This window comes from Adiantum capillus-veneris, chromosome 28 (genome assembly GCF_014529385.1).
Source record: "Adiantum capillus-veneris isolate H3 chromosome 28, ASM1452938v2, whole genome shotgun sequence".
Classification (NCBI taxonomy): domain Eukaryota; kingdom Viridiplantae; phylum Streptophyta; class Polypodiopsida; order Polypodiales; family Pteridaceae; genus Adiantum; species Adiantum capillus-veneris.
Window position 1 is genome coordinate 11,349,358 of NC_140958.1, and position 6,869 is coordinate 11,356,226.

Consider the following 6,869-nt stretch of genomic DNA (forward strand, 5'->3'; position numbering starts at 1 on the left):
TACTCTTTGTAGCTTTCAGGTATCTCAATATTCCTTTCATTGCCTCCCAATGTTTCTTGCCTGGGTTTGACATGTATCGACTTACTACTCCCACTGCAAATGCAATATCTGGGCGAGTAGCAATCATTGCATACATCAAACTACCCACTGCAGACGCATATGAATCTTATCCATTTCAGCCTGTTCTTCCTCAGACACAGGACAATCTTGTTTGCTAAGTTTCACATATGGTGGCAATGGAACACTCAATGCCTTTCCCTTCTCCATATTGAAACTTTGCAAAACCTTGTCAATATACTCTGTTTGAGATAACCAAATCAACTTCTTTGATCTGTCTCTCTCAATGCGCATACCAAGTATATGACTTGCCTCACCCATGTCTTTCATGTCAAACGATTTTGCCATCTTTGACTTCAAAGCTGAAATTTCTTCCAAGTGCTTGCCAGCAATCAACATGTCATCCACATACAAAATAAGGATTAGCCAACTACCATCCTTAGCCTTCTTTGTATATAGACAGTGATCGAACTCACTACGTTTGTAGCCTTGAGAAAGCATAAACTTGTGGAACTTATGGTACCATGCCCTCGGTGATTGTTTTAAGCCATAAAGACTCTTTAACAATTGGCATACCAAATCTTCCTTGCCTTTCTTAACAAACCCTTCTGGCTGCTGCATGTAAATTTCCACATCTAAATCACCATGCAAGAACGCTGTCTTGACATCCATTTGGTGCAACACCAAATCTAATATGGCAACCAATGCAAGAAAGCATCTCAATGTAGTCATCTTGACCACCGGAGAGAAGACTTCATCAAAGTCAATGCCTTGTTCTTGCTTAAATCCCTCCTTGGCAACAAGCCTTGCTTTGTACTTTGGCTGACTATCATGAGCGGCGATCTTATACCTGTAAACCCATTTACAAGGTAGAGCCTTTTTGCACAGTGGTAATTTAACTAGCTTCCATGTCTGGTTTTTATGCAGAGCTGTCATCTCTGACAGCATGGCCAATTGCCAATTCCCGGAGTCCTTCATTTGCACTGCTTCCTTGTAACATGAAGGCTCATTGCAATCAGTCAACATGACATAGTTCATAGATGGAACAAACCTATCAAGAGGTCGTGTGATACGTCCAGATCTACGCACAATAGGTGGCTCAGGCTCATCAGCCACAACCTGTGGTTCCAATCTATCTTGTCCTTTCTCCTCTTGAGCCCTGACATTTTGTCTTGCACGAGCAGGTCCATCTTCTTGGAAGACAACTCTTCTGATCTCCTCAACCCTCTCTGGTTTAGAATGATATTTGGCTTCATTAAAGTGAACATCATTGTTGCAGATAACCTTTCTGGATTCGAGATCCCAAAGTCTGTACCCCATCTCACCGGAATTGCCATAGCCTAGAAAGATGCACTTTCTACTCTTTGGCTCAAGTTTGTTCCTAAATTCCTTTGGAACGTGAGTATATGCCTCACAGCCAAAGACTCTGAGATGCTTGTATGAGGGCATTTTGCCTGACCATACCATCTCTGGCACTGAATCCTTATGCAAAACCTTGCTAGGAGATCTATTTATAAGATGAACAACTGTTGATACAGCTTCAGCCCAAAACCCATTTGGCAGTTGTGCATTAGACAACATACTTCTGACCTTCTCTTGTATGGTCCTATTCATCCTCTCAGCAACACCATTTTGAGGAGGATTGTAAGGAGCAGTAAGTTCACGTTTTATACCTTTTGACTCACAAAAGTCGTGAAAGGCCTTTGAAACATACTCTCCACCATTGTCAGTGCGTAAGCATTTAAGCTTCTTGCCACTCTGATTCTCCACAAGTGTCACAAACGTTTGGAAAACAGTAAACGCTTCATCCTTGTGCTTGAGAAAGTAAACCCATAATTTCCTCGAGTAATCATCTATAAATGTCATAAAGTAAGAAGCTCCCCCTAGAGATAGGTTAGGCATAGGTCCACACAAATCACTATGAACAAGTGCCAACTGTGTATCTCTTCTACTGCTTCTATGCTTATGTGGATGTTGTGTTTGCTTACCATACAGACAATGTTCATAGAATTCAAAATCATTAAATGAAAAGCCAGGAAAATAGCCAGAACGAGACAAGATTTCCATTCCCTTCTTGGACATATGTCCTAACCGACTATGCCACAAAGAAACGTTCAGCTGCTCAGTTACATTGATTACATTTTTAGAGACATTTGATACATAAATCATGTAAAGTCCTCCAGACTTTACTACATGTGCTATTGTCATAGAACCCTTGGATATCTTCCACATGTTTTGTCCAAAAGTGGTGACGTAGCCAGCATCATCAAGTAAACCTGTGCTGATCAAGCTCTTTGTAATAGCGGGAACATGTCTCACATTTTTCAGCGTGAAAGAAGAGCCATTCTAAAACTTCAATTGAACATCTCCAACACCTAAGATCTCACATGCCTGCCCATTGCCTAGCCGAACATGATCTTTAGTGGTCACATAAGAGGTAAACCACTCCTTGTTTGGAGACACATGAAGTGATGCCCCTGAGTCTATAATCCAGTCACTCAGTGCATGTCCATCAGATGCTGTAAGAAGAGCTAAGTCCATTGTATTCTTCAAGAAGTAGATGTCTCCTGACACTAGACTGTCATCCTCTGCAACAGTGTTTGTCACATTTATTTCTTGAATCTTCACTGAGGACTTGTTCTTCTCACCATGGTCTTCTGCTTTCTCTTTGCCTTTTTCTGCTTTCCATTCTTTGCAGTCTCTTTTGATGTGACCCTTCTTGCCACAATGGTAGCATTCTATGTCACTCTTGCCTTTAGCACTGCGGGACTTGCTACGAGACTGATCCCTCTTTCCACCTTTGTACTTTTCTTTGGTCCTTCCCCTAACAACTAAGGCTGTTCCTTTGCCTTTTTCCATTGTCTTTCTGTTGGTTTCTTCAGTAAGCAGACTGCCTTATACACCTGCTATGGTCAAACCATCTGGAGGTGTAGAATTACTCAAAGCTGTGCGAAAAGTGTCCCAACTTTTTGGCAATGTGATCAACAGGAACATAGCTCTAACAGGTTCATCAAACTTGACACCTTGAGCTGACAACTGACTGTAGATGGTGTTGAATTCATTCAGATGATTGGACATAGGGGTCTCTTCTTTCATCTTCAAGTCAACAAGCTTCTTAAGCCAGTATACCTGTGAAGCTGCACTCTGCTTCTCATAAAGATCACTCAGCTTTGTCCATGCTTGATAAGCCGACATCTCGTCTGCTACATTGAAGTAAACGCTTTCTGCCAAAGTCAGCATAATGGTAGAAAGTGCCAATTCATCCATTTCGCTCCATTCATCTTCGTCCATATCTTGTGGTTTTATTCCCTTGAGCTTTATAGGTTTTATCTGCTTCTTTTGTACCAACATATGCCAAATCTGCTTCTTCCACAATGGGAAATTGGTTCCATCCAGCTTCTTGATATTGTAAAGAGCAGTGTCCTTTGATCCAGCCATAGCTACGCTTCACAGTAGTTTACTTTCCTGGGAAAAATTCGGCAGAGTTTCTCCTATAAACTGACCTCTGAACCAATATCAACCTGTCAAATGAACCAATAAAGCTTCAGATTCTGTAGAAATTTCGGCAGAGTCTCCTTGGTAAAATGGCTATGGTGTACTAAAAAACAGACCAAAAAACAGCTCAAAAAACCACTGTCTCTCTAACACTGTAAGCTGTGGGTAAACCTCTCCTACACCTGTACTGTCTCTCACTGTCCTGTCACTGTCCTGTAAGCATAGACTGCGACAATGCCTCAACGGCAGTAAAGCAAAGATGCAATCCCAATTGTCTAACTCACAGTCAATACATCCTAGCTGCCTATCTAAGGGTGCTCGAGGGATCGCTCCAAGACCTGTATCACCGAAAGGATCTCAACGTTTGAGAATCCCCCAGCTCAATAAAACCTCACTCGACCCTCAACAAAGGCTGCAGTAAATCTGACAGTACATAGACTTCCCACAAAGTCATACATCCACAAATTTTCCACTGTATGATGTAACCGCTGCGGCGGTTGTTTGCTGCGTGACTCACAGCCAGCAAACCCTCAATAGACATGTATCATCTCTGACAATACATCCCATGTGGAAGTACCTGCAATGTCAGGATGAAATTTGGAATATCAAGCAGCAAACACAAGCTACCTGATGAACTGGTGGATGTCTCCTACAGTCTGTGTGTAGGTGCGCCCGTGTCGTATGTGACACGCCTCCAAGAACTGTAAGCCGTCCTTCGTTGTGTAGATAGCCACAAATCAGCACTCTGGAAGTGCAGATATCCTCAGCACTTGTAGTCGTAGGCTGAAACCCCAAAATTGCAGAGTCGGATATGCACCCGCCGAGACCACGTAGTCGAAAATGGCATGCGCAGAACTTTGTTGAAGCCGAATGGTGGTCAAGATGACCTCAGAATGAAATTCTGAGAACGCCTAGCCCTTCGGGCGTGCCCACAGGAATGGGGGCCGTGTCTTCGCCTGTCGAATCTCACTCCAATCTGAGCAGGTGACTCTAGGTTCTTGTAGTGCTGCCCCGAGCCTCGATCTGAGCTCTGATACGAGTTGAAGGAGTACGAGTGGAAGTGCGACGCGAGAGAGTGCGCGAGAAGAAGAGCACGACGATATGGTGAACTCGCTCTAATGTAATGTGTAGAGCATAGTGAGTTCTTATTAGGTTTTTACAAAAGAATATGTGTACATACCTAGCGGCCTGCCCACTTACCTGGGCGACCACATTGGGCTTTATACCCCAACAGAGGACAATTTGAAATCCCCTACCAATACCCAAGAGAAGCACCTTAAACCTAATGCAGAAACCCCTAGACCCCTTGAAAGCCTAGCTAACAAAACAAGAGGACTGTCCTCCTCTTCTTCTTCTGAAGATGAAGGAGAAACTATCCCTAACTCACAAGCAACTGCCTGCAGGCTTGAAGATATGGAGGATGAACAATTTGCATAGCAGCTTGAGGAACAAGACCAAGCTTTCAAGAACTATTCTTCTACCGCCCCTGAACAGCCAATAGATATCTTGATGACACAGGCAAAAGAAGAAAGGCTCCCAATGCCTAAACCTGACAAACCAAAAAGAAAAGAGGAGAATTCAAAGGAGCCAAATAAAGCTTCAATGTCCCTTGCTAAACCCTCCAAAAATAGCAAGAAATGAAGTACCCTAATTTAAAAGGCTTTAGTTTGAACTGTAAAGGCTTAACATATCCCATTAGAGCCCAAACCATTAAAAATTGGATGCTGGGTTCTAAAAATCAAGATAACTTTTGTTGTTTATAGGAGATCAAAACTATTGGCCCTCAGTTGATGACTAACCTGCAAAGACTTGGAAGTAAATACACTTGGTACAATATCCACATGGTAGAGGGGGCACAACTATTGCCATATCTAATCAGTATAATCATTGTCTCTCTCAAGTGAGCAAAGCAGGTAATGGAATTTAAGTTGTTATTTCTTTGTCAAGTCCTTTTAACTATACAATCATTTCTGTTTATGCCTCTAATTCCACTTATGAAAGAAATGTATTGTGGAAAGATTTGACTAACCTACACCAAACTTGCATCTTTTTGGGTGATATTAACATGGTTGAAGACATCATTGATAGATGGGGTCAAAAAGGACAAGTCTTTAAGGGCTCAGAGAAGAACTCCTGGTTCAACCTAGTCAAAGTCACAATGCCTCATGGATATTTTTGTAGACACAGGGCTCACTTGGTGTAACATTTAATGCACCAATAATTTGTGTGTAGCGGAAATTGATAACATAGTGAGCATTTCATTAAGAACAAGTTCCTAACGAGCATAGAGAGAGTACTTAATTGAGCAAGCAACATAGCAATTTACACTTAGCTAATTTGGCATTGACAATACTTGAAAAGAGAGAGAAATAGAACAATTGACAACAGTTGGGGACCGGATTTACATGGAGCCTATCCCCCCTCCATAAAGGCTTTGTATTATAGCTTCTCCCATCAAAGGAGACTTTTGTACAATACAATCTTTGTGTTCCTTGATAAAACTAGTATGTGTAATGAAGATGGAAGCTTCATACACCAAATTATGCTTGAAAAACACACCTAGTGTCCCTAGCCTTAGTCCCAAGACCTCACACACCTTCAAAAATGGTGAGAGCTAGCAAGGAATGAGGATAGGTTGAGAGGAAGGAGAGGTATCTTACAAGAAAGAAGTATTCTCCTCACATAATCACTCTAATAGCATAGCTTGGCTTAGTAATTAGCATGATAGAGGAGATGAACATGCCATTGAATCTTGGCTCTTGGTTGAATTTGCGTTCCATAGCCAATAGTTGTTGGTGTAGGCCTCTACTTCTCAATGCTTGGAGAAGGAGATGGAGTTCTTCTTGCACACATGAGTTGTGTGTGTGCGTGTGTGTGTAGCAATGAATTAGAGTAAAATGCAGCCTTCTCTCTCATCTTGGTCGACCCCTCTTGCAAATTGCTCATGCTGACATCCCATTAGCCCCTATAAGGCTTAGCCAATCATAAATTAGAAGCATAATTTCTAGCCTTGTGACATGTTTCCCCCTTTCCTCTTTTGTGAGAGCTTTAGGTATTTGAATAATTCGATTAAACTATCATTGGACCTCTTAGTCTTATGGCCAATAGGAATCAGGCAAGCCATTGGGCTGCTGAATGCTCATTGGACCCCTTCGTAGACTGTTCAGTAGTCTTCTAGGGATCTTGATTTTTATTGGTTCTTTTATCAAGCATTTTTTAATTGATTAGACTAAATTTACTCTAGCCTAATTCTCATTGGTCCACCTCTATGCCCAGGGGATTCACCATGGAAAACTTACCGCACCACGTAAGTGCAG